The 27,854-nt window shown below is 42.5% G+C and overlaps 1 protein-coding gene across 1 annotated transcript in view; it reads right to left on the reverse strand.

Annotated features, from left to right (window-relative positions):
- LOC130541809 (pseudouridine-5'-phosphatase-like) overlaps positions 1-27,854 on the reverse strand; it is a 584,313-nt gene that overhangs the window by 23,989 nt on the left and 532,470 nt on the right. Inside the window, exon 9 of the transcript XR_008958517.1 lies at positions 26,451-26,601. The gene's annotated coding sequence lies outside the window, so the exon portion shown is untranslated. The remainder of the gene's footprint in view (positions 1-26,450; positions 26,602-27,854) is intronic.

Consider the following 27,854-nt stretch of genomic DNA (forward strand, 5'->3'; position numbering starts at 1 on the left):
GTGAACAGAGGCAGAGAGAGGTGCACAACTAGACCAAGACTGCGGTCTGATACAGGATGAAATCTTACCCATTATGCTATAATTACCTATACACCTAATTTAATATTAATGATGATGAGGAGGAATTCCCTAACTGTAATACACACAAGTGATAAATGGGAAGCAAAATGCAATAATATGTACTTTCACTACTGACATAATGAAGTACCCCAAAGCTTTGGTGGGTGACTTGCTCATGGCCGTGACTCAAACACCATGAAGAGTGTTGAAATTTTTCTGAAATTGTTAACAACTCTTGGTACGTTTCCAAACAAATAAATGACAATTTTCCCTCTAATTACTTGGCAGCTGTGTTCCTAGAAAATTCAGTGCCTATTACAACTGTGTGGAAAAAAGTACTCCTTGAGTTTATAGACATAAAATGGAGTCAGGTTCTAGATTCAGATAATTATTGAGAGCTTCTTCTTCTTCTTCTTTTTTTAATGTGGATGAATACTTGGTGGGATATTTCAAGGTTATGTGGGAAATGGTACCATTTTTGTTGGTTTTATTTTGTTTCTTTTCAATGTACACTGCTGAAGTTTTTATCATTCCTGGCTCCTGTCCACTAAATTACAACAGTGACAGTAAATTCTTATAACAACGGTCACACAACTAAATTCATAAACACCATGGAAGAGTTGGTTTTATGGAATCTATGGATCGAATCAGGATCTCCTCGGACTCTGAAATTCCAGGCAAAATGTTGAGTACAGGTGCATTCTCCTGGGGATGCAGCTGGTAAGTTTTATCAAATTCTCAAATCAGGATGATCATCTCTTCCCCCGGAAGTCAAGAACCACTGATTGTGGGTACGCCATGACATTCGACATGATTTTATTTCCCAATTCTTTCTACATCTGGTAACCACACTTTCTGGTCTGCATGGGACATTTCTTGCACGTTCAAAATGTGTATGATTTTGCCTGCTTCCTCAGCGTTCTTTTTAATTTAGTATTCATGGTGGGTTTTTAATTTTTAGTTAATTGCATCATTGCTCATCATTTCATGAAAATAAGCTAGGATAGGTGGGGTTTTTCTTTCACTCTGAAGTTCCAGGTTCTGCTGTAATTCTCTCTGGTGGTATGTACAACGAACTCAATGAACTGGTGGCTTTGTAAGTGGTTGTATCTGAACTACAAGCTTCCTTTTTAGGGGCTAAGTAATTAACACTGTCCTTCAAATGGGCAGGGTGCTCACAGGTAATGCATATGGTGTCGGAACAGAAGCTGAGTACTCTGATGATGGTGGCCAGAGGTATTGGCCATTTGGTGTACTAGTCCGCTGAGTCATAGCTGGTGCTGCTACCCAAAATATATGTGAAGTCATCAGGGCAAGAAGACATCATTGATTAGGTAGATAGCAAATATGTGCCGGAAAAGAAGGCTCAGGAGTCCTGCCTTGGGGTGCATGAATAGAATATTATGTCATGGTAGTTAGGTTGTTAATATTATAGTATAAATCTGCAAGTATTTATGTTTTGGATCAAACATGAAAAATTTTGTTATAAACCCTTTTGACAAGAATGAACTCCAAAGTAGACCATGATTAAGAACAAATTAAGAATTAAATTTCCACTTCTCAAGAAATTTGATGCTGAAGTTGTAACCTGCCTGAAAAATTTGTCAACATCTGTAATTCAGCACAAATGCTGTTGGGATCTCACAAGGCACATGAAAAAGCAAAAGACACAAATCTGCAGAAGTAAGAGCATTTATTTCAAAATTTCATAGTCATTTGTAAGCCTGTGGCTGTAGGTGGATATAACACGTGGAGCTTCAGAAAGTGAATCTGCATGACATTTTGGGAAGCATGATCTTTCATTTAGATCAAATGGCTGTTTGAAATTATCTGTTCTTTTTCCTGGCTTTCTGGTGCATGTACTAAAAGTAATATGAGGATTGTTAGCATGTTGGTTCCACTGGCAAAGCTTCACCTTCCTGAGCAGAAGAATGACATTGGTTTTATATTCACAACTTGAGAATATTGAAATATTTGTGAAACTAATTCTAACACTGGTTGAATTACTCAACCAATTCAAGGAATAAAAGTAGAGATTGTCCAAGTTCACTGTGTTTTTGTTGAAACGCCTGGTGTATTATGAATGCTATGTTCAACGTGGAAGATGAACTTGTTTGTTTTGCAGTCATAATATGAAGACAAATTTTAGGGAAGTGCATGGCCATCTAGGTAAGATGATGTTCTGAGAAAACTGAGAAAGCAATGGGGCAGACTTGTCCTTGCAGTGACTGTCATCCACAAATCACTTATCATTGCAGCAGGAATAGCTGCTCTATCAAATTCTATCAAAATATCAAAATCCAAGCTGTAATTGTGGGTAATTATAAATGACCATACTAGGGCCAAAGCAGCCATGATCAAAATGTAGTTTCCAGACCCCTCGATTTCCCAAGGGCATCAGAAGGGGTTCAAAACAGGAGATCACAACAATTTTCAGGACATCATCGTGTTTCGTGCATTTTTCTCAATGTTGATATTTGTACTTAAGGTGCAAAACATAGGAAGTACAATGACTGCTGACTTAAAACCAGTCAAAGCAATGGCATCATGTCTACCGTTAGTCACTGTGTTATTCAATACCTTCTAACCTCAGAGACAATGGGGGGAAAAAGACAGCTTCATGGAAGAGTGACCTTTATGAAACAATAAAACTATTGATTTTATTAAATTTCAACCCTTCCACAGGTCTGTTAGTCACCTGCATGGTGAAATGAGGTGCACGCGAAGGTCTTCTGCATACTGAAATATGATTGCTGTCTTGAAGGGAAGCACATGTGCAGTTGCTTGAGTTGCATACTGAGGTAGCAGTTGTTCGTGAAAGAAGAAATGAAAATAATGTCGGATGCACCCACCTTGGTAATTTGAAAATGAACAGAGTGAGCCTTTAGCTTCAAAGAAAAATCTAATTTTTATCTGCTACTGAGAGCTTCCTATACCTCCCATCTTTTCAGATTGGATTGATATTAGCAAACCATGGTTTTGACAATTATGAATAAATCCGTCATCAGCACTGATGTGGACATGTTTTCAATGTCTTTGGATGAATACCAAGGAGCAGGATTACTGGATTGCATGGTAAGAGGATGCTTCATTTTGTAAGAAACTAACCAACTGTCTTCCAATGTGGCCCTATCATTTTATGTTCTCACCAGCAATGTATGAGAATCTCTTTTCTCCACATCCTTGCCAGCATTCGAGTTGGATTTGGGCCATTCCGATGGATGTGTACTGGCCATACAGTTTTCAGAGTCTCCAACTTGTATCTTGTCCAGGGAGAGTCAGCATACAATGCACTGTCCCCACCCAGACACCTCGGTGGCTCAGTCAGTTAATGTCTGCCTTTGGCTCAGGTCATGATGCCAGGGTCCTGGGATCGAGCCCCACATCAGGCTCCCTGCTCCATGGGGAGTCTGCTTCTCCCTCTCCCTCTCCCTATAGCTCCCCCTGCTCGTGCTCTCTCTCAAAGACAAATAAATACATAAAACCTGAAAATTACTTTTAAATAGGACTAATACACAGCTCCAACATTTTGATACTTTTTTCTTTTTTTTTTCTTTTTTTTTTTTTTTTTAAAGATTTTATTTATTTATTCGGCAGAGATAGAGACAGCCAGCGAGAGAGGGAACACAAGCAGGGGGAGTGGGAGAGGAAGAAGCAGGCTCATAGTGGAGAAGCCTGATGTGGGGCTCGATCCCATAACGCCAGGATCACGCCCTGAGCCGAAGGCAGAAGCCTAACCGTTGTGCCACCCAGGCGCCCCTTGATACTTTTTTCAATTAGTATTTATACAATTTTAAAATTGTAAAAATTTTCTGTTCCTATTTCTTTTTAGTCCTGAATGAATGATGAAATTATATAGTCACCTTGTTCAAGATCTTCCTGACCTAGTCATGCCCAAATTCCAATTCTTCCCTGTGTTTCATCTTTTTTAAATGGTCAGTTCGTCATTTATATAGAATATTGAACACATTTTCTGTGACAGGCCCCTAGCCTATAGCTTTCACATCATGACATTAATCATTGATTAAAATTCGAAGACATTACCTTCATGCTTAATAATATTAAAAGTATTTAATCCCTTATTGAAAATTGAATCCATATTTCTTTTTTTCCTGACAGTAGGACAGCTAGTGAACCAGCTCTCCAGTGGCAAGGCTGATGGAATTTCTCTGTGGGCATAACCGTTATTCTGTACGTCAACTGTAACAGGTGAGCCCTGGTCAGTGTCCTCTGGCCATCGCCAATGCATAGAACGCTGAGAGGTAAGTTGTAATAACAATTATAGACGTGGTTTGTGTTGACCGTGAGTTGCCGACACGTTGTGCCCTCCCATGGTGATGGAGGAAGGTATAAAGCAATGAACTTTCCAAGCTCCAACCTTTTGCATGATTCTTGGAGTATAGAGACTTTGAGGAAAGAAAGGACAGTCTCCACAGACAGGGCTTCCTTTTTGGGATTATCATTTGGGTCCACTAACGCGCATGGGGTAAGTCTGAGGGCAGCTGGATGGCAGGACCCAGACTGAGGACTGGTGATGTCCAGACTGCCTCAGTGACGTTCGGAAATGCATGGAGTGTCTGAGGCTTGGTTTCTCAACTGCTGTCAGCAGAGAATTCTACGGACCCTGCCTATTTCCTAGTGTCAGAATAAAATAAAGATATGGGCATAAAAGTGTTAAGTCAATCATAAAACGTTCTACAGTTATAAAGTTGAGTTAATATCACATAAAAATAATTCCTGGATGGTGCTTTTTTGAGAACGGAAGTGGAGATATTTCAAATTCTGCTTTATCCTTTACGTATGGGATTCAATATTATTGTTGTACATTTTTCATTCATTCTCATGGTGACAGCATTTCTTATCCTCGGTAACTGTTAACAGGCAGGCAAGCTTCTAACCTCCTTCAAATGCACGCATTTAGGATAACGATAAATCGAAAGATATTTACTGAAATAATGAGTTCTAATTATGAATACGAATTGGATTAAAAAGCATGAAGTATTTACCCAGCAATTGACTGGATTAACGCAAAAAACAGTGGGACTCTGTGGACTGAGTCTCATGATTTGTTGCAAGGATACATGAATCTGTGCTTTTAGAAGTTTAAACTACATATTTTGCACTTGATTTATAAAACCTGCTAATAAATCCATTTCGTCTTCTCATTGAGAAATCACGATTCTAAGCATCAGCTCTAGCTAAATATATGGATTTATAAGCTGGGAAAACACGTGTACAAAACGAACCACAGATGTTGAAATCATGCCAATAAATCTTACAAAACAAAAGAACAACGACCTGCTATTTACAGATCCTTACCTTACAGTGGCGATATACGTAAAGATTTAGAAACCATGGCCTTAAATTATATACAATTTTGGCCAGCGTAAGAATCATGGTCTAATCGGAATTCAGGGCGTTGGAATTTCTGAGCGATACATATTAGGAGTCACAGCAGGAAGAGACGTATTATTGCAAATGAATGTTTAAAGAGACTTCCACGTGTAGGAGTTGGTAGGTGTGATGCTGTTTTGGTGCCTTGCCCAAGCCCCCCCCCTTTCCGCCCCTGTTATGGGGCCAGCACACTCATCTTTCAGCTATCCGCACTTGTCTTTCAGCTCTTCGAATTAGGTGCCAATGGCGCACAGTTGGTCTCCCTCTAGAGCATTGCCCTTGGTTGACAATGCGGTGTCCTGCCTGGAAAGCGACACCCTACCTCTCCACCCTGGAGACCATGACATCGAGCCACTCCATGATGTCAGACCAAGGGTGCATTATGCAGAAGCTGCCTCTTTGTCATGCCTTTCCACTTCCCGGCATTTCTCCCCCCTCCCCCGGCCACCTTCTTTGCTGGTTTTTCCTTCCGCGAATCAACTGCACCCACCTTCTTGTCTCAGCTTCTGCTTCTCAAGAACCCAACCCAAGGCTCTGGTATTTGTACCAATTCTTCACACACAGATTGCCATTCCAATTCATCTGGATGACCAACTCCTATTTAAGATAAGCATAAGGTAAGATCTCCTTTAAAGCTGCGACTGATTATTTTATGGTGAAGCTCCTTGCTCGGAGTGTCAACGTCTGAATGCATCAGCACTATCTCCTCATCTTTCCATTTTGTGCTTGTTTGTACGAAAATCAGAGGTGACTTGATATGTGCAATAATTACCTTAAAAAGAATTATCGATATTTCATTTGGTTTCAGTAAGTGAAGTCTTGGTAATTTGAGCTCGGTGTATTGGTGTCTGTTGTAAGATGGGCAAGGTTGTCTCCATCTAAGGAAGAGGCTGCAATGAGATACTGGCTTTTTGACTTCCAAAGCCCCTGCTCCCCATCACAACTTGGAACCATCATTAAGAGATGCATTAAGAGCACAGGACGTTCTGAAATGAGCACACAGCACTTTGGGAGTTAGCAAAACATTTTCCATTACTCACGGATGATGATAAATGTAGCTGTGGATGATAATGATGATAATGGGGCTTAAAATATTCAATACATAGAGAACGTTCCATCCACGAGCTACTTAAATAGATCCTAGGCTGTTCGTGGTTCTCTCTGGCGATTAACCTAAATGCAGCTACAACTTCTCCTTTGCAACATGTGTATCCCCAGCAAGAGAAACACGATTTACCAAGGATCCTTCACCTCCCTCGTTTGGTGTGGAGGTGGGAATGCCTTTGTGACATGGCGATGTGGTCCAATGCTTGAAATAGTGACAATGGATCCTGAATGCATACGGTGAGGATTAACCTTGAAGCTGTTACTGCTAAATTCAATATGGCAGATTTCTGGATATGCTTCATTCAGATCCTCTGAGGTGCCATCACGCGCTTGGAGAGAAGGGGAAACCAATGGCAACTTCCAACAGCTGGGAAGGGATCTCTCTAGGCCACACAGCCTGGAGTCAAATCACTGCGCGCCCTCAGCATTTCTTGTCCTGGAACGTCATGTAAGGTGCCTTTTGGGGAATCGGTACTCTTGGGGTATCGGTAAAATGGGTATAATACCTCCTAGCTCATGGCTGTTGTGAAGATTAAATTGTGAAAGCAACAAATGTAGCATATTTAGAACCCTATGTGACATAAAACACTCTAAATTATTGTGCACATAGTATTTATTAATATAGAAATACTATATTAATATAAATATAATGATATATATAATATAAACTATGTTACTGTCAAGAATAATATATGAACAATATATGATATATGAATAATATGTGAATAATATACAATTTATTATATTTTATAAATATTAATATATTTATTATAATATATTATAAATTATATATTGTGATATTGATATATAATGTAACATATTATAAATGCAGATACTAATGTTAATTAGCATAACATTCATTTGCGTTCTTACAGATATGAATGTACTAGTGTTAATATATTAATAACCAATATGTTAACATACAATATAAGGTATAATTACATATTGTAATAAATAATTGTGTATATACAGAGGGAGAGAGAGACATATATGTAGGGCATATATAAGACATATTTGCTCATGTGAGTGTGTCATATACATATGTATACGGGATGCATTTAGTTAAAAAGGTTGGCAACAAGTCTCCAACATTCCTCCCTTTCAAGCAAGGATGACCCGAGCAGGGGCCATAGGACTTGGTACCATTACTCTGCTCCTCCTCACCAGACGTATGGTGTTCTCTTCCCAGACTTGCTTCCCTCTACATCAAATTGTATACTACTTTCTGCTGCATGACACATTGAGGATTTCAGAGACACCACAGTCAGGACTGCCTCCCTCGTTGAAAGGAATACCAAGTCCAGACCACAAAGTCCGATTATGGGAAAGAAAGAAGCAGCAAGGACAGAAGGACACTATGGACAGGGGCATAGGTTTGCTACACTCGGGGGACACTGGTACTTACACTCTCGCGACTAACCGAGGCTAGCGATAAAACACGTGTGAGCTAACTGCCAGGACGGACTCCCTTTATCTGAGTACGTGAGCATATGCCTGTAGGTTTTAAGGTATGCCCAAGACTCCCAGAGGCCTTATTCCTTAAAAAAATTCATATTTTCACAAGGGAAGCTCTCAACTATTTGTTGCTTGATAGTGTTTGCCGATCTATAAAAACAATCACATTTAAACAGGGGAAAAAACATGAAATGAATGAATGAGGAAAATAAACATATCAATTATTAATAGCATATTTCACTTGGAAATTACTTATGACACTTGAGACTTATGAGTCACCATTTCTCACTAGGAAAATAGTGTAGTTTTCCTCGTATCCTAGAAATGTGTTTTTGAAGAGGTAATATTAGCAGGTTTGATACTGTGGAATGCAACCTTATGGCTGGAGGGAGGGGCTGAACAGAGGCAGCGGTGGTAGAGGACGCAAAGGACAGAGCAGAGTCAAGAGCTTCGTCATATTCCCTTTATGCTTTCTCTACGATGGGTTTTAAAACATGTTAGAGAAATATTTTTAAACCCCCTATGTACATGCCCTCGATTTCATTTCCCTCACTCTCTTCCCAGCAGACCTTAATCAGTTTGGTTTAACATTCTCTTGGATCCCTGGGTTTTCTTATCATTCTAATACATATGCATTTGCCTGTTCATCCATCAATCTATCCATCCATCCATCCATCCATCCATCCATCCATCCATCCTCCATCCACCCAATCTATGTATCTATCATGTCTATCAATTCATCATCCTTCATCCATCCATCCAATATATGTATGTATCTATCCATCTATCCACCCATCATGATCTAGATCTATCTATCTATCTATCTACCTATCTATCTATCTATCTATCATCTATCCATCCTATCTATCCATCCATCCATGATCTATCTATCATCTATCCATCCTATCTATCCATCCATCCATGATCTATCTATCTATCTATCTATCTATCTATCTATCTATCTATCTATCTATCATCTATCCATCCTATCTATCCATCCATCCATGATCTAGATCGATCTATGTATCTATTATCTATCCATCCTATTTATCTACCTATCTATGCATCCATCATATCTATCTATCTATCTATCTATCTATCTATCTATCTATCTATTAATCATCGACCTACCTACCATCTGTTTTAAAACATATGTAAATAGTACGGTGAAGGTCATCTTTCATTTATAATCAAGTTGGATATGGATTGGATTGATACCTGAAACCAGAGTTCATTCATTTTACTTAAAATGAATTATTCTAATGTGGCTGATTTCTAACTTTTCATTGTTACTAGCAGTTACTGGGAACATTCTTGCCTATGATTCTATGTACACAAGCTTCTCAGAAGTAGACAGCTGCCTGCAATGCTGAGTGCATCTTCAGCTCTATGGAAGCTTCCAGAAATCTTCCCAAAGAGCCGTGTCAATCCAGGCTCCCTCTAACAGTAAGAGGATCCTTTTTTTTTTTTTTTTGCTTCATGTTTTCCTTGAGTTTTATTCATGTTTTAACTTGAATTTCTCTGTTCGTGAGTAAGAGACAGCTGTTCATGTGTTACTGGCCATTCACGTTTTTTCTTCTAAGTGCTATTTGGTTTCTTGCCTATTTTGTATGGAGTTTCCCCCCACTTTTCTTTCTTTTAAGATTTTAAGTAATCCCCAACATGGGGCTTGAACTCATAACTCGGACGTGAAGAGTCACACACTGTACTGACTGAGCCAGCCAGGTGCCCTTTCCCACACTTTTCTTACTGATTTATCAGAATCTGTGTATGAGGGTGTGTACTTTTATATATTCTTATATATACACATATTAATTTACATTCTTATATATATAAAGGTATGATTATAATACAACACATCCTCACATTCTTGATATTGATCCTAAACATTTGGGGTAAAATATGTTTTAAATACTCTTTATGCATTCTGGATTCTCTCTTTGTTGATGATATAATAAACATATTCTTATGTATCTGAATGCATTATAATACACTGCATTATTATATTCTTGATATTAATTACAAAGAGTTGGGGTAAAATGTGTTTCAAATAGTCTTTCACATTCTTGACTTTCCTCTTGGTTGATGGTATCTTTTATTTTTAGAAATAGTACTCATCTGGGGGCACTTGAGTGGCTCAGTTGGTTAAGCTTCTGCCTTTGGCTTGGGTCATAATCTCAGGGTCTTGGGATCGAGCCCCATGTTGGGCTCAGCAGGGAGTCTGCTTCTCCCTCTCCCTCTGTTCCTCCTCCCTGCTTATGCTCGCTTGCTTTCTAATAAATAAAATCTTTAAAAAAAAAATATCAATCATCTGCATTCAAATTCGTTTACGTGGTTGTAATATAATAGTGTATTATTTTGTGTGTGTGTTTTACATCTGAGTGGGGTGGCCCTTTACAGACTACCAGTAGTTTTCAAACTGTGCTCGGAGGACCAAGGGTGGTACCGAGCCCCCCAGGAGTGAGGAGGGGCAGACGTAGTATCTGGTTATTTTATGGATTGCTCACTTTCTGGCTTTTGTTGTCTTGATTTATTTTTATTTATTTATTTTTAATTTATTTTTAATTTATTTCAGCGACCATGTCCTCTGAAGACTCACGATCCACCCAGGTGCTTCATTTCACATTGTGCATGAAAGATGCACGTCTCGTCGGAGGCTACGGAATTGGTGAAGACACTCAAAGCAAAATTCAGTGTCATGGTGTATTACACATTAGTGCCCTTTACGCTTATGCACAGGTCTGCCCTCCTGTATAAAGGCCAAACAAACACATTATTCTTCCTGATACCCCAAGTGTGAGATACGCTACTGTTCTTGAAAATCAATAATCAGGTAAGAAGCCATGAATCAAGAAGACGTAAAAACGCGTGGGGAAGAATATTCCTTCCTGACGCTGTGAAACAGGAGCCGTTTCATCTTTCTTAAACGCAGTGCCTAATGAGGCTTCTCTTAGGACATAACCACAAAACAAGACGACCACTTAAGAAAACCACAATATGAAGAGGACGCTATGTTGTTTCTCGGCATTGAGCACATTTCGCTATGATTGGGCACCGCTGCCTATACACTCCAACGTCATCATCAGCACTTTGCACATCGATCAGGGTAGGTTTCCCGTGTACTTCTAAATCATTTTTATTCGCTCTTGCCCCATGTCCTGGTTTTTTAATTGGAAGATATTCCCTCTCAGTCCAAAGTTTCTAATGAAATCCCCAGACTAGAGTATGAACCTGCCCCCACGTCTTTACAGGACGTGGACACCGTCGGGAGGACGGAAACATGCATTTTAATCATGTTGCTCACATTCGCACACGGAGGAACCAATCACTGGATTCCTGACGCATTAATTCTACCCGAGCTTGTTCCAAAGGATCCTAAATTGGGGTTATGGTATTCTACAATTTTGTGCCTTGTGAAACGAGCTTTTAAAAACTCCCTTTGCTAACCTTGAGGACATTATGCTGGAGCGTAATAAGACAGTCACAAAAGGACACATTTGTATGATTCCACTTATGGGAAGTACTTAACATCATCAAATTCGTAGAGACACATTCATAGTGGTTGCCAGGGGCTGGGAGGAGGGGCGTACGGGAGGGTAGTGTTTAATGGGTAGAGAGGTTAAGTGTAGGAACATACAGTGTTCTGGGGACGGGTGGGTGGGGATGATTTCCCAATCATGGGAATGTACTCAATGCCCCGACCTGTTCACTTAAAAGTGGCTGAGATGGTAAATTTTATGTTCTGTGTACTCACAAATAATTTTAAATTTTAAAATTTTAAAAATTTTAGAAACTCCCTTTATTTTAATAGTAAGGAAGATTTTATCTATGTATTTGAGAGAGACTGACATGATGGGTGGAGGGGGAGAGGGAGAGGGAGAAGCGGGTTCCCGGCCAGTCCATCATCCTTGTGCTTATACTGTTCTGGGTTTATATGGGTCACAAGAAAAAAAAAAAAAAAAAAAAAACATAGCCATTGCCAAGATGTTTTCTGAGGTTTTTAAAATTTAAATATATTTGACAGAGAGCATTGTGAACATTTAAGGCGTGTGATGTTGTCTTGATACATTTATACACTCTAGTACAATTACCATTGTAGCTTTGGTTAGCACCTCTCTCTATTACATCCTCTAATTATCATTTCTTTTCAAGATACTTTTTAGGGGAATAGGCATCGTGATGGTATTCCAAGAAACAAAGGCCAAGTCCTAAGACTCAAGGAGCATTTGAGCTAAAAGTACAGGTTAGACAAAAAGGTAGGCATTCTAGAAATGTCTAGAGCTGGCTGGACTGTTAGAATTCCTCAGTTCTGTGTCAAATTCCCGTGGCTGGCGGGAGGTGGGGTGGGGAGAAGGGGGAACAGGTGACTAACCACAGGATGATGAGTGGTCAATGACAGAGCCAGAAAGCTGGATGGACCTCCTGACCCCGGAGTGACAGTTGGCTTCACTGTCAAGAAGCAAGTCAAGCATCTTCTGCCATGATTTTTACTGATTTCTTAACTTCTGGCTCTGTGTTGAGATGACGTTGGACATCACACCCATTATTTTTCCGTATAACGTTCGTTACGAGATTGAACGGGACACGCATTTTCCAGTTTCCTTTCTTTTTGGACACTCAGTACTTAACTTGGCAATGTCCACTGTGTCACACACAGGACGGTTTCTGCAAAACTGAGTTGGGCTTACTCTCATTGGGGCGTCCAAAAAATACACAGAAATGTCTATAATGGAAGTTTTATTTCTCGTAGCAATGGTTGGAACAGGCTAGTCAAGAGAGAACCCTACATGTAAGCAGGTAAAAGTCCAAAGTCCTTACTGGAAACCTGACCACACATATTTTATCCTTGAAAATCCTTCGGAGAATCCAGTGGTGTTGGGCATTACCTACTGCTTTATTCTAAATCCTGTCTTGTTGAGGGCAATGTCAATAACACAGCATAGAGAGCTGCTTGGCCCTCATTCACATGCCGGCTGATGCCACAAATCATGTCCCTTTTATGAAGATTTCAGACAAAAGACGGGGCTGCCCGCATGGCATTAAATCAAACGACTTCCCACAGAATTCCCAATGGGAATACCGCTTAAAATGACGGTAGGGAAGTCGGAACTCTGTAAATTAAACAAGCTAAAATGTGTGAAATAATTCCATAAGCTTGTACCTGTAAGCTTCTGTGGCTGTATGAACACTTTTATTTCTACTAACATCTCTGTATTTCTAATTTAGAGCATTTTCAATACTTTAGATCAGAGCTTGTCCAACTATGACTCCCAAGGGCCAAATCTGAGCGGCTGTCTATGTTTCTTTGTTTTTTTTTCATGGTTGGTGAGTTAAGAATGGTCTTTGCATTTCTAAATGGTTAATTTTTTTTTTTTAAGATTTATTTACTTATTTTCAAGAGAGAGAGGAAGAGTAGGAGCAGCAGAGAGGCAGAGGGAGAGGGAGAGGGCTCTCAGTATGGAGCCCAGCTTGGGACTCGAACTCACAACCCTGAGATCATGACCTAAGTCGAAATCGAGCTCCAGATGCCTAAATGGTTCAATGTTCAATAACTGTATAATATATGTGCCTACATAATCTGTCCACTGTTGTTTCTTGGTTTGTAAGAGTTGAAAGTCTGATATAGTTACTATCTGGACCTTTAAGAAGATATTTGCAGAACCACGCCTTCCAATTTTGGTTTGATCCATACATATTTAATTCAAAAACGGGGCCTCGACGGATTCTATCGAGAACCCCAGAGGGTGGGCTGGATCTCACACCCGGGTCAAAAATCATTTCAAAATGAGTCTGAGCGTCTATAGAGTAGGGCCGACGCTGCTGGATGATTTACAAAAGAAAGGCCTAAGTGCGCGAATGTGCTTTTTTGTTTCGCCCTCGAGTCTACAAAAAAACATTTTGTAACTTAAAGAATTTCCCTTTTGTTCTGCTCCAGTGATAATTTCCCTGTTAAATAATTACGAGTAAAGTGGTTTAGTTACACGGGAGTTAGTGTTTGGAAGGAAACAATTTAAGTCCTTCTCCTAATGCTATTTACACTGTTATTACTAAGGAATCAGCCTAATAAGTTTCTAAAGAGGGTGGTGGGTAAGGCGGGACAGTTTCCAATTACTCAGGAGCACTTTTGAGCACGTACCGATGCCTTACGCAGGGGCTGTGCGGAAATGTCCCTTCTTTTCGGGAGATCTGAGTTTGAAAGACTCAGAGCTATCTGTTGATAAACCTTTTTAAACATTTTATTGAAGATTTTATTTATTTATTTGAGAGAAAGAGACAGAGAGGGAGCATGAGCAGGGAGAGGAGGTTGAGGGAGAAGTCAGGTCCCCTCTGAGCAGGGAGCCCAACGTGGGCTCGATGCCAGGACCCTGGGATCATGACCTGAACCGAAGGCAAATGCTTAACCAACTGAGCCACCCAGGCGCCCGTGCTGATAAAACTCTTCTATTACTCTGCACTTGAACCCCCAGAAAGAGTATACACACACACACACAACCACGAAAGGATCTAAGCAAACGAGGCAGCTCGAGAGAAAGCACGCGGGTTTGGCAAAATTTGCAAGGACAGCTTCCAGACCATGGATGCTTGCGGCCGGTCCGCAGTGAGGTCTGTCCGGAACACAGCCTTAACGACGGTCCCTACTCCAGGAAATTCTTTTTTATTCATTTTCAAAGAACTGATCTTTTACCTCCACGTTAATGGCATTTTGATCTGAACTGTTAATTGTTACCATAGCAACTGTTGATTCCGGGCAGGCCGATGTCCTAGTGCCGCGTTACAAATGGACATCCGTGATTCTTAAAAAAGGCTCCCGGGAGCTCTGCGATGGGCGTGTGGCATCATAGGGAAGACACGGGGTCCGAAGGAGGAGACGGCGCTCTGGTTTTGCTCCTTCCTATCTGTGCTCCTGGGAGTTGTCCCTTTTCTAGAGGACGGAGCACGAAAGCCGTGACCATGGGGATGAAAACATCCCCCAGTGTGAACTTAGTCGAGTACTGTACCAACAAAACAGTGCAGTGGTGTATGTGAATGCTTCGGAGCCGGAGTAAGAGAACGTGATCAGACGGGGAGGGGGTCTGCGAGTGTAATGCAGAAGCGGGTGTTAGGAAGTGTGGCCCCAGCTTTGTGCATATGGCACAGTCCGAATCCAGCCCAGCAGGCTGACAGCTAATTTTGTGTGTCCACCTGCGGGGTCATCATGCCCAGGTAGCTGGTCAGGTGTTACTTGTGGGTGTGTGAGTGTGTGTGTGTGTGGGGGGGGGATTTGCGGATGAGATGAGCATTTGACTTAGTGCACCCAATAAAACCCACGGCCCTCCCCAACGTGGGTGGGGCTCATGCAATCCGTTGAGGGTCTGTCTACACCAAAGGGCAGAGGAAGGTTGAATTGGCTCTCTGCCTGACTGATGTTCTCGGGCCGTCCCCCTGGGAGTGATATGTCAGTGTTCCTGGTTCCCGGGCATTGTGACTCACACAGCTCTGCCTTCTCAGGACGCTCGGTCACTGGGCCAAGTCCCCCCCCCCCCCCCCCCCCCCCGCCGCATGCCTGCGCTACCTCCCCTCCATTTTATGCCCCGTCTTAGGAGCACTCAAGTCCATCCCTTCCCACAAAGGAGGGACTCCTGTCCTGCAGGGAAAGCCATCTGCCTTCAAAGCAGGAGAGGTCTGTCATCCATCAAAGTCTTCATAAATGCGCTTATAAATAATGGCTCCGGGCTTTTTATCTGCAATACCCAGTGCAGGATTTCAGTGTTCACACCCCTTGTTTCTGAGCCGCCTTCTGTGGGCTCGGCTCAGTCCCACATGCACGTGTGAAGACCCCGCATGGCTCCGTTTTTTTGGATTCTCTGCTTTCTGCAGCACCTTCCAAGGTGCCATGTGACTCACCGCACGTTTGCTGATTGCACCTGCTCGTGGAGTAAGGGACTAGATCCACACCGTGGTAATAATTTCAGGGTACGGAGTCTTTCCTGCTTCCAGAGGTTCCATTCAGGAATGATAAGCAATCTGTGCAGTGCATGGATTTTACTCTGGGTATAAATATTTCCCGAAACGGCATCCCTTGTGAGTCTGCGTGGCATGCTTGCTGAGACAGGGCCCCCAAGGGCACAGACCACAAGCCACAGCCATCAAGGGCACAGACCACAAGGGGGAGGGTGTGCACCATGACTGTTTCTTGGGTCGCATTGGCCTGCTTTTCAACAGAGCCTGTAGCGCACGGCGTGGCTACCCTTCCTGCAGGATCTGGGAGGTTCCTACCTTGGGTGGCATCATGATTTCCAGTTTAGGGTGGGGAAATGAGACAAGGGCAAGGTGATTTTCTTGGTTCATGGTCTTGTTAGAATTACAGGCTGATTGCTACCCAGTGCCATCCATCCTACGTGCCGGCTGGAACTGAGCAATACCAGCCTACTTAGAACTCCACACACGGGCCATTCTCTCTCGGTCCTGCCCTTGAACCTGCATGTCCTTCTGTTTGGAGTATCCGCCACTCGGCTCCTCTCAGCCTTGTAACCTGTCCATCAGGCATGAACTCAGACCCATGCACCTTGGATACAGTGGAAATGTGAAGACTGTCATTTATTTAGCATTGGGACATTTTTGCTGCAAATCTCGCACGCTTGAGGTGTACTTCTCCTTGGGAGGACGAAGTTCTTTGGCTTCCACATCTTCCCACTTATGAGAAATCACAATAGTTTGATCTCATCATTCGAGCGCTCGTCCAAATATACCCATTTGTTCTGAAAGTAATGCCTTCCTCCTCCTCCCCCTGGTCTGTGGGGTCCAGTCACAGTCCACAAATTGAATCTTCTCATCTCTTGAGACCTTTTCATTCTACCACTTTTTCTTCCATTTTGTGGTTCCTTTCCTTTCTTTTCAGTGACAAACACTGTTTTGTGTTGGGTTTTTTTCGGAGAGACCACATAAGGGTGTGAGACTATACACATGGCAACATACGTTAGATTTTATGGGTACCCACAGGTGGGGTCCTGATTCTCGTTGCCCTCCCAGCAAGCTGCCTGATCACTAAACAGCATGCCACGTGGGCAACTTCATGTCCTCTCTTTCTCTGCCTCTTTTATTTTTAACAATTCTAATTTTTAGCAATGGCCCACAAGACTTTTCAGGACACGGAAGCTGTAACAGAGAAGGATAACGGCTTGTAACCGAACACAAAGGTGACTACATGTCCTTTCCTAGTTCTCCCACCAGGCATATTTGGGGTGTAGCAGTTAGTCCTTCACGTTTCCCTTACATTCTGGCTTCCAAAGAAACGCCTGTGGAAAACAGAAACGGTGCCGGACCAGAAATATTTTGTAAAAAATTAGGGGTGCCTGAGGGGTTCAGTCGGTTAAGGGTCTGACTCTTGGTTTTGACTCAGGTCCTGATCTCAGGGTTGTAAGATTGAGCCCAGAGTGAGCTCCATGCTGAGCGTAGAGCCTGCTTAAGATTCTCTCTCTCCCTCTCCCTCGGCTTACCTGCACCATCACCCCCTCATGTGCTCGCTCTCTCTCAAAAAAAAATCTATATATTGGCATCTCCCCAAATACCCAGAAATTGGGTCTGATGTAAAATCAACTCAGCTGTGTTTCTTTCTGTCTTTTGGAGACCCCACCATTCTGTGATCTTGGAGCTACTCTCACCAATAAAGAAAGGAACATTCTTTTCGGTACCACGTTTTGCTCTGTTTCAATCACCCCTTGATTCGATGAACGTTTCACAAATGATGCAGCGTTGGAAGATAGCAAAATTAGGGAAGGCACAGCGTTTGTTAAAAATGAAGCAACAGCCCACCCCTCCTCCTCACAGTGACTTCTCCTTATCTGATCTTTTTTTCTTGGCACCAGTTAACAAAACAGGCTCTCTCCACTTAATTACTCTAGGCTTTCTGGAAAGAACTGGCTGGCAAGGACCAAACTTCACGAGCACACAGGCTGCTAAGAAAGCACAGGGTAGTGTGGTCTCCGGGCACTCTGTGCATAGCTCTTGTGATGGGCGGGCATGTATGGACACGCCAAAGGTGGTTTTTTTGTTTTGTTTTTTTAAGGATTTTATTTCTTTCTTTGAAAGAGAGAAAGCATGAGTGGGGGAGGGGTAGAAGTAGAGGGAGAAGAAGACTTCCCATCGAGCAGGGAGCCTGATGTGGGGCTCGATCCCAGGACCCTGGGATCATGACCTGAGCCGAAGGCAGACACCTAACAGACTGAGCCACCCAGGCATCCCCAAAGGGGTTTTCCTTAAATGATAACCTAGGTTCGGGTTTTTCTGAAAGCAAAACAACAACACTTCCATCAATCTCACTGTAAAAAAAAAAAAAAAAAAAAGAAGTTCAAGAAAATTAACTGGTCACTTGACATTTAAGAAATGGTCTTGCAGAGACAGTGATCTGTCATCTGGTCTCATTGAGAAGCAAGTCTTGACCTAGCAGGTGTTTATTGACTTTATACCCGTCTTGCTCTTAAAAACAAAACAAAACTTCCAAATAACTAACTTCATGTCCTATGCTAATTACACAGGTGTAAAAGGCTGCCAAAGCACACTCCTTCCCGGGATTCAAATCCTTCGTCTTTGTTCTTCTGTCCCTTGGCTTTATGTTCCTGAAGGGCAGGTGACAGTCTAGGGGAAGGCTCTGTATTGAGGACAGCTTCCTTCTTCTGCAGGTTTAGGAGACGAGCGCTTGCGAAGAATGCATGAAAATGGAACTCGGTGCTGTCAAACTGCATCTCTCCACGGCTCTTCGGTGGGGACTCTGAAAGTCATACCTTGTCTCACGTTTCTCCAATGGCTGCAGAATGCATTGTGTGCGGTTCCCACAAATACCAATCTCAACGGAGTAAGAGGAAGCACCTTCTGGGGAGAAGGAAGTAGCAACTGGAGTTTTCATACAGAGGTAGGGTTCCAAGTCTGCAGCCTCCTTGGGTAGAGCCACTGATCTCCCACTAATCTCAAGCCCCACAGCGCATTTGCCGTAAGGACCAATGGCTTCCCCAATGGTCAATGGCTTCCCCAATGGCCAACAGCTTCCCCAATGGCCAATGGCTTCCTGTGGTCACCCTTCTTTAGAACTGAGGTTGCCTGTTGCCCCTGGAAAAGTGTTGGTGTCCCGATATCACAATGGTGTGCTCTGTTGGTCTTGGGGATGCTTTCCAGTAGGCTGAACAGCAACTGTCAGGTGGGGATGTGAGGTCTGCGGTTCTCTCTACCGAGAACTCAAAGTGCTGATGGGTACATGCTGGTTGGAAGGCATTCACCCAGGCTGAAGGACAAGATGCCTGATGGGATAAAAGTAACTTCAGAAGGAATCAGGGGTGATGGGGCACCATAGACTATGGGAGCACTGAGCCATGGCCAGAGATGTGAGAGTTGCCAGTCTCACTGTTTTCCAGAAAATCGAACCAATCTCCATGGCACCCAGAGGATGAAGGGCTTTGGCGTCATCCCCTGTGTTCTTTCCAAGGGGAGGACTGATGACCACAGAGCTCATTATCTCTAAAAGTGAAAGGAATTCCACCTCAAAGACGTAAATCCAAACCCTTTTAACCCCATTCATTGACTGTGTGATGCAAATGACCCATAGGAGCAGTTCCATATCGCCTTTGGCACAGAGCAGACAGTCAGTGCCTAATTGTTGCTTGCCCCATCCCTTGTGCTGTGACCATGCAGTTTATGGCGCGCTTGGGTAAACACTCTAATTGCAGAGCGTCTTCGACGGATAAGCAGACACAGAAGGGCATTCTGGAGAGCTGAGCGGCCGCGACTTCAAAGCTCACGTTTGGCAAAGTGATTTGTTGTGCTGTCTGGCATGTGAAAGATCCTGAATAGCGGCATTTTATGGGGAGGAGAGAGCGCTGCTTTCCAGGGCTTTGCTATTAAGCAGGAGGGTCCTTGGGCTTTAGGTCTCTTACCTCCTCGCTGTCCCTGGCAGAGGAATGCTCCCTGGAATCCTTTGAAGACTCTGCCAGCTTCAGAGTGCCCGCATTGTAATCAGGGCCCTTCAATGAGCCCATTCAGCGGGCTTTCCCACAGCCCTCGACGCGCATCAGAGACCCGCTCTGGGCGTGTGCGCCTCCGTGCCAGGGACAGGAGACGCAGGCGTGCAGTTCTGCTTGGCTCGGGCTGGCGTTCCTGGGGACCAGAAGGGCCTTCGGAGGCTCTGGGTTAAAGCATCCCCCCCCCCCCCAAAGCACGGAGTCCTGGAGCCCACCTTGGAAAGGCGTCTTCCAAAGTCTCACGAGATGATGAAAGCAATCATTTCAGAGAGGTGACACTGTCTTCCAAAATGCCCCTTATGAGGGAAAGGAGTAGCAGCTTGTATAGAGCCTTTCTCTCCGGCACTTTGAGCTCCCAAAATATCGAAGGAGGGGGTAGGGCTTTTTGCACATAACCGAGGCTACCTAGTGGGACATATTAATGCCTAGACTTTTTCCGACTTAACTCTGGGTTCATAAAGGCATGGGGGATGTGCAGCCTAGCATATAAAACTCAGAGCCGTCAGTCTTTAACTCGTTAACACAAAAGTGAGGTGCCTCGCTGCATTTAGCTGCTAACGGGGAAAGGAGTAGCAATGGGGTCGCTCAGGGGATTTTGACAATGTCTGGAGATGTTTTCACTGTCCCAACTGGGACGCTCGCTCCCGGCTTCTGGTGGGTAGAGACGAGGGGTGCTGGGAAACATCCCTCGCTGCTAAACATTCCCCAGGACAGCCGCACAGTTTGATGACCCCAAACGTCATCAGTGCCGAGATGGAAACCCCGGGGGCAGACCAAGCAGGAAGCAGCTAGCTGGGCCTTGGGGAATCCCATTAGCCGATGACACTGTACTATCTAAACTCAGTCTCTTAGGTCCGTTGAGAGTTGTATGGGCCATGCAGTAGACGGAGCATCTCAATATCCTTTACAGTTAGCAGCTGGAGGTGCCGCAGGTAGGTCTGCAGAAGCTAAAACATGGCTAATTATGCATGCATAGGGAAATCCCGTTTTCCACCCAAATCCCCTCCAGGACAGCCCCCCAGGGCAGAGCTGGCTGGACCCCATGAGGTTCATCTTGTCCCTTTTGAGCACATGCGCGTGTTTTTTTTTTCTCATTATATCGGCATTTCCAGGCGAGGAGGGCCCCTCACGGGAATGCACGTCTTGTCTTTGTTCTTCTGTTCGCTCCACTTGGCCAAACCTCGTCTGTCTTCCTATCACGTTCTTGTGGTTTCTGGGGCAGAAATATTTCCCCTTGTTTTCTTGGTTCCTTTCCTGTAATGTCTTTCTGAACCATACCGCTGCTGCTAATACATGTAGGCATTACACATGGTGCTTCTACTAAATGCTTATACACTCCCCCTCTTCCAAAAGTACTCCTCTACCTTCTAGATACATCTCTACATTCCTCACGCTGTCTGTCTATATAAGGAATCCCACCTTCTCTCCTAGTTAGGACTAGTGGCTGCCTTAAAGCTAAGAGACAGTTTGAAAAAATCACATATAAAGTAACATCTCCGCATTTCCCTCTTTTCTGCAATGCTCCACGTATGGGGTCTTTTCCAATTACTCCATAGGTTGCATTACTTTCTTGCTGTTGCTACGTACCTAAAAGCAACCTGTTGGCAGGTCCCTCAAGGCCATCTTGAGTCTTGCTCACACATTTGCTTCTAGACCTTGTGCCTCTCAATGAACTCTCTGTGTTAAACTGAGACTGTCCTATGGTCTCACCAATCAACGGTCCTTCCCTCAACCTCTGCTAATATTCTCACCTATAGAATCACCCTCACCATTTTCATTTTGTCCACCTGCGTGCCCTGTGGCATAGAGGGTGAGCCCCAAACCCTCCGACTATGGAAACCATCTGTAACTGGGCCAGCTCCCCTTACTTCCTCCCCTTCTGAGCTCTTACTATAATCGTATCACGCATATGGCCCTTCATGACCACAGAATTTCAGAGCTGGAAAGGATCTTACAAGTGATCTGCTTGCTTGCTTTCTCTCTCTCCCTTTCTTTTCTTTCTTTTTTTCTTTCTTTTTCTTTCTTCCTTCCTTTCTTTCAAAGATTTATTTTAGAGACAGACAGCATGAGTGGGAGAGAGAGAGGAAGAGAGAATCTCAAGGAGACTCCACACCGAACATGGAGCCCGATGCAGGGCTCAATCCCAGGACCCCAGGATCATGACCTGAGTCGAAACAAAGAGTTGGGTGCTTAACAGACTAAGCCACCCAGGTGCTCCACGTTCTTTCATTTTATGGGTGGAACATACTGAGTCAAGAAAACGTTATCACATTGACAAATAAAAGGTTCTACTGTTAGATGCTTTTGTCCCACGTTTTTTTTTTCTGTCTGGCATGCTATCGTAACTCTGCATTTGAAGCTATGTCTCACTGTGTTGAGCACATGAAGTGGGTGCTGATCAGTCAGACACAGCAAATCTTTCTGTATATATGTTTTATTCTTTTATGCTTGGTTCCACGATATGGGATTTATCTTACAAACCTCATGTCTGGCAACTCTTTGGAGGGTTTTGGAAATAAGCCTCAAATTAAGCCATCAAATGCCAAGTTCAAGGTGAGGATGTAAAAGAATTGTCTTTTGAACTCTTGTGTCTTTATCCTGGTGGGCAGATTCATTTCTCCTGCTGTGGAGACGGTCTTCATTTGCATGGATTCTTAGTTACTTTCCCTAAGCAACCAGTTGGGGGTCACTGCAACCCTGAGATAAACTTGCCTGAAAGCATTTATCTAGCGTACAACCCCCCAAAATGATTCCCTATCTTTTAAACCCAGTTATTTGAAAATTTTTCCATTCTCTGACCCACACTGCTTAATTCCATAAACACACTCAATGATCAATTATGTCCTTATTTCTACAGAGTTGACACCCGCCCGCCTAGGAGTCATTCTCTTAAATATCATGTGAGTTTTGACTCATTATTTTGTTTCTCAGAAAGACGATAGTGTTCATGACTCAGATATCATCATGCTGCTATATTAAACCAGTATGTCATGTTCTGGGTCTTATGTCACTCAGATCTTCAGTGCAACTCGAAGCATATCTGAGAACTGGTGTGTGAGTAGAAATGTTAATCCATCCAGAAATTTAAATATATTCTTTAGCTGCTTTAGGGGCTATGGTCTCTGTTTCTGCTCGGCTCCAGCCCCAGCCATGTTGAATTCCTACCTCACACACTACAGATGTACGCTTCTTGAGCACCAGGGAAGGAAGATACACAACTATTCTCTCCTCTCATTCTTATTGCTCAATCTCAGTGGTATTCTTCCCAAAGAGCCACAGGCAGAACCACGCTTTCCACAGCCACCGTCACTGGGGAGCTAGACTTCTCCCCCTTTGCACATTTGCCATTCTATCAATCCACCTTGATGATTTGCAGCGAAACGTGCCCTTCAGCAGAAGGGAAAACATTTGAAGCATCAATATTTGCAGCAAAACCTCAGCTGTGAAGGAGTGATTCACAAAGATGCAAATATCTCAGCAGCTCCGTTTTGCTCCGACTGGCCCTCCAAGCCTGTCACATAATATGCCAAAACGCATGATGCGTAACCTCCCTGTAAAGAGTTGCACCTTACTAATAGGCTGCTACTGATGTTCCCCTTGAGCTGGACATGCCGGGGTGGATCATTTATAAAAATACCAATAAACAGAATTAATACGGAAGCTGTCAGAAATCTCGGTGTCCCTCTTGTGCCATACTTTACAGAAGATGGCCTCTTTCCATAGTTTTTACCCTTTTGCCTACCCACGCCCACCCCATGTAACCCACAGTCCTCAACCATCTATCACAAATGCTTTCTATCATTTCATTGTGAGTGTGGCTTTTCCTTTCTTACATCCGAGAAAATATAATTAGATTTCCAGGTAAACTATCAGGGAGATTATGTGAAATATTGAAGAAAAAAGATACAGTATTGATTGCCATCAGTCTTGCCAACTTAGCCCCAAATTTAAAGAGCTACCACCCATAATGGTTTGAAACGTACTTCCATGACTCACATTCATCCATTCCTTTAACATGGGCTGTGTAGTTTTTCATTAGGTGTAAAGTCAAGTTTGATTGTTCATCACCAGGGAGCCTCTTAACATGTGTTCAATACAAGAGCAACTATATCCCTTGTCAGAATGATCTTTCCAGGAATTCTACATGAATTCAGGAATTCCACATGAATTCACTGAATTCAGGAAGGTCAATAATTACGTGGTAGGGACCGAGGTCCATGTTATCATGTAGGTCATACAAGTAAAAAAGGTTCTAGTAACAGGGTCGACACACATTTCAAGAAGACACACAACTGGACTCTAAGAAATGTGCATACAACACCACTGGTGTGGAATCAGATATGCCCACACTTGATCTTAAACTGTGATGCAGAACAGGGTAAATTCTGGAGAAGTAGGCTCCTACCACAATATATCTACCCTGAGATGAAATTAATGACCACAGTTATTAGCAAAAGCCCAAAGGTAGCAAAGTCCTCTTGGAAAATATATGGGGAATAAAAGGGCATAAATAAGTACATATGATATGTTATACTGAGATTAACTGCTTTTCAGAATTTTCTCTCTATATTTTTACTTAAGTCAATTTAAGATATTTTATAAGAGGAAAACAGCAGTTAATAAATGTGCATTGACTGAAAAATTAATCCACAGATATAATAAAGTGGATTACTTTGGAAAATATGATCCTTCACTTTTCTCCAAAATTCACAAAGTAATTTGAATTCCAGTAATGGGATTTACGTATGATTACGAGATTTGCTGTTATTGATATTTACTTAGTGTTCAGAAAAAGAACCCAGGGGAGTCGTACATGTTCTTTCTAGAAATAGTTATTAAACATAGTAAGTCCCCCCAGTCCAGATTTATAAAAAATAGTTAAATTGAAAGGTTGAAATCGAGTTTCCTGTCAGCAGCAAAAAAAAAAAAAAAAGAGGAAGAAGAAGAATGGATCAAAATAGACTTCTTATATAATACAAAATGTTGAGCTCTGAAAGTAAATTAGAAAAAAATAAGTGGATGTAATTATGAACTTAGGGCTACATCTCGCTCCTATGTTCATTCATTGAAGAGCACATGAAATAGCATTTCACTTATCCATCAATTAAATACCCAAAATCTAAGTAACTTAACAAAAGTTTAGAAAGATTGATTACTACTATTGTGTATTGATAAATACTTCGGAGCATTTTATAAAATTATTGTTATTTAAAGTAGCTAAGCTTCTTGGAATTCCCTCGGGTAATCTAAAAACAGATTAAATTTTTCAATTAAAATATAAGCATCCGCATCAGGGAAAAAAAACTGTACTTTATGCCTTTCTTCTTTATTTAGGGTCGATAGTAGTCTATTTCTATTTTGAGAATTTTTTTTTTTTTAAAGATTTTATTTATTTATTCGACAGAGACAGAGACAGCCAGCGAGAGAGGGAACACAAGCAGGGGGAGTGGGAGAGGAAGAAGCAGGCTCATAGCGGAGGAGCCTGATGTGGGGCTCGATCCCACAACGCCGGGATCACGCCCTGAGCCGAAGGCAGACGCTTAACCGCTGTGCCACCCAGGCGCCCCTCTATTTTGAGAATATTGACACTTTTTCCCCCCATGCCCAACTGAATTACACATTACACGTACTAAGATTATCTGTCAAGAGAAATAAGAAATGATGTCTTTACACTGAAGCTCAAAGAGCCTCAGCATTTTGCCAAATTGAGTACCGAAAGGAACATGTTACGGGCCGTTAAGAACACCGAGCTAAGTCTCAAAAGAGGTTCAATATGGTAAGAAGGAGATGAATGTGTTTAGTCTGACCTGACCATCTAAGGTCACAAGAGGAGGATTATGAATAAGAGCAAAGGTTGAATGAAGAGCAATCTGTATGTGTTTCACATATTATGTATTTATCTATAGCATATATTATATATATCTATATAATATATTATATAATTGCATATTATATTTACAGTATAATTATATATGTTATATAATATATATAGAGAGAACTCCACCCCCACAATTGCTTCCCTGCTAAACAGCACAGAGGTCGGACCTAGGTCAGGTGCACATTCCGTGAGGTTGGATACTTATATAACAAAAGGAAGGAAATGCAACAGCAGAGTGTCCTATCAACACGGGGCACTAGAGTTTTGCTGATTTCAGGTGAGGAGCATGAGCTCCTCCCGCATAGGAACGGAAAAGGGGATCCAGAGCTGTTTCAAATAGGCTACACTCAGGAAGGCTCTGAACGAGTCAGTTGTTTACACACCTATGACAGATGAAGACACAGTGACCCAGGGAAACTTAAGGTTGACCTCTGCAACGTCATTTTCATCAAGAAAGAACGCGAGCCCATCCTGGAACATGAAAACCAGGCACCCACATCCCACAAGATGACAAACGTTCTATCTTGGTCCATACCCAAACCATGCCAATTTCATCGATACTGGCTTACCGTTGAGGCGGGTCAGTGGTCCTCCAGCCCACCTCCACTGGTCCTCATGACTCCTTTAGGGAACTTCTGTAGAGTCATCCTCTATATTTGTAGTCCAACTGGGGGCTGGGACACCCTTTTTGTTACTGAGCAGGTCTGAAGAGTCGATGACCTATGGAGTCAAGAGAACACATAGCCACCTGAGCCCTGACAAATGCCCACACACAGATCTGGTCTCATACCGAAAGGGAGCATCAGAAAATCTTCAGTGATTTCCCTTCACTCTTCCCGATTTCTGTCCATCGCACAAGATCGTTTTCTTTGCTGTGCAATCAACAGTTTTGATATGTCTTTCTACTTCTCACACATATAACTACGTGCCTTTGGTTCTGAATTACGTCAGAGTAACCTCGAATAAGAGTCTCCTATGTAAATCCCGCTGAGGTCAGAGAGAAAAACTGACATGAAGAATATGGGAAGAGTAAGTCTGAGGGCTGCTGGAGGGGAGGTGGGTGGGGACATGGGGTGACTGGATGACGGGCATGAAGAGGGCACCTGATGGAATGAGCACTGGGTGTGATATGCAGCTGATGAATTACTGATGTCTGCCTCTGAAAATTATAATACATTATATATGAATTAATTGAATTTAAATTTAAAAAATGTTTTAAAAAACTAAGCAGGGTGGGAGAAGGTCAATGGGACAAGCAGGCATATGCACAGCCCCAGACTTCCAGCAGGGAAAGAACAGGACTGGGAGCTGGGGAATCCAGCTAGGGCTCAGCTCTGCGTGAGATTAGCGGTCAGACAGAAACTCGCATACTTCTTGCTGAAAATCTGACCAATCTCTGCGTCTGTTTGATTTGGAATCACAGAGCACCCCACCCGGTTTGCCTGCGAAAACATGGGTCTTCTGTGGCCGAATCTTCCGATTTTTAAGGGAAACAAGACATCAAATTCTAAAACCCAAATCTAACCAATTGTAGATGTTCAATAAATCACATTTGAAAAAGACCACAGTTAGTGTTGATAAAACATTTTAAAATAATACAAAAAGGAGGTAACACGTTTATAAAGAATATTAGTTCTTTAACAAGGAAGGAAACGGAAACCTTTGTTCTTTTTCGTTCCTTAAACAGTGAAGAATACAATAAAGTCAACATAAAGTACAGGAAATCATTCTGGCTAGATACAGAATCTCTGCTGTCCAGAAACTGAAAAATAATCCTTTCTATTGTAGGCAAAGGCAATAAACTATAAACCAAGGAAATAAAACCATCAAAATTGAAAACACTTTGCAAAGGTTTTTAACAAATTTTATACGTTTTTGTGAAACTTAAATCACGTCAAGTAAAATTTACTTTCCAAATCTCATCTGTCATCAGCTCTTTCATATTGTGGAACAAACGGATACTTTAAACACTT

The sequence above is a fragment of the Ursus arctos genome, chromosome X, assembly GCF_023065955.2.
Source record: "Ursus arctos isolate Adak ecotype North America chromosome X, UrsArc2.0, whole genome shotgun sequence".
Classification (NCBI taxonomy): Eukaryota; Metazoa; Chordata; class Mammalia; order Carnivora; family Ursidae; genus Ursus; species Ursus arctos.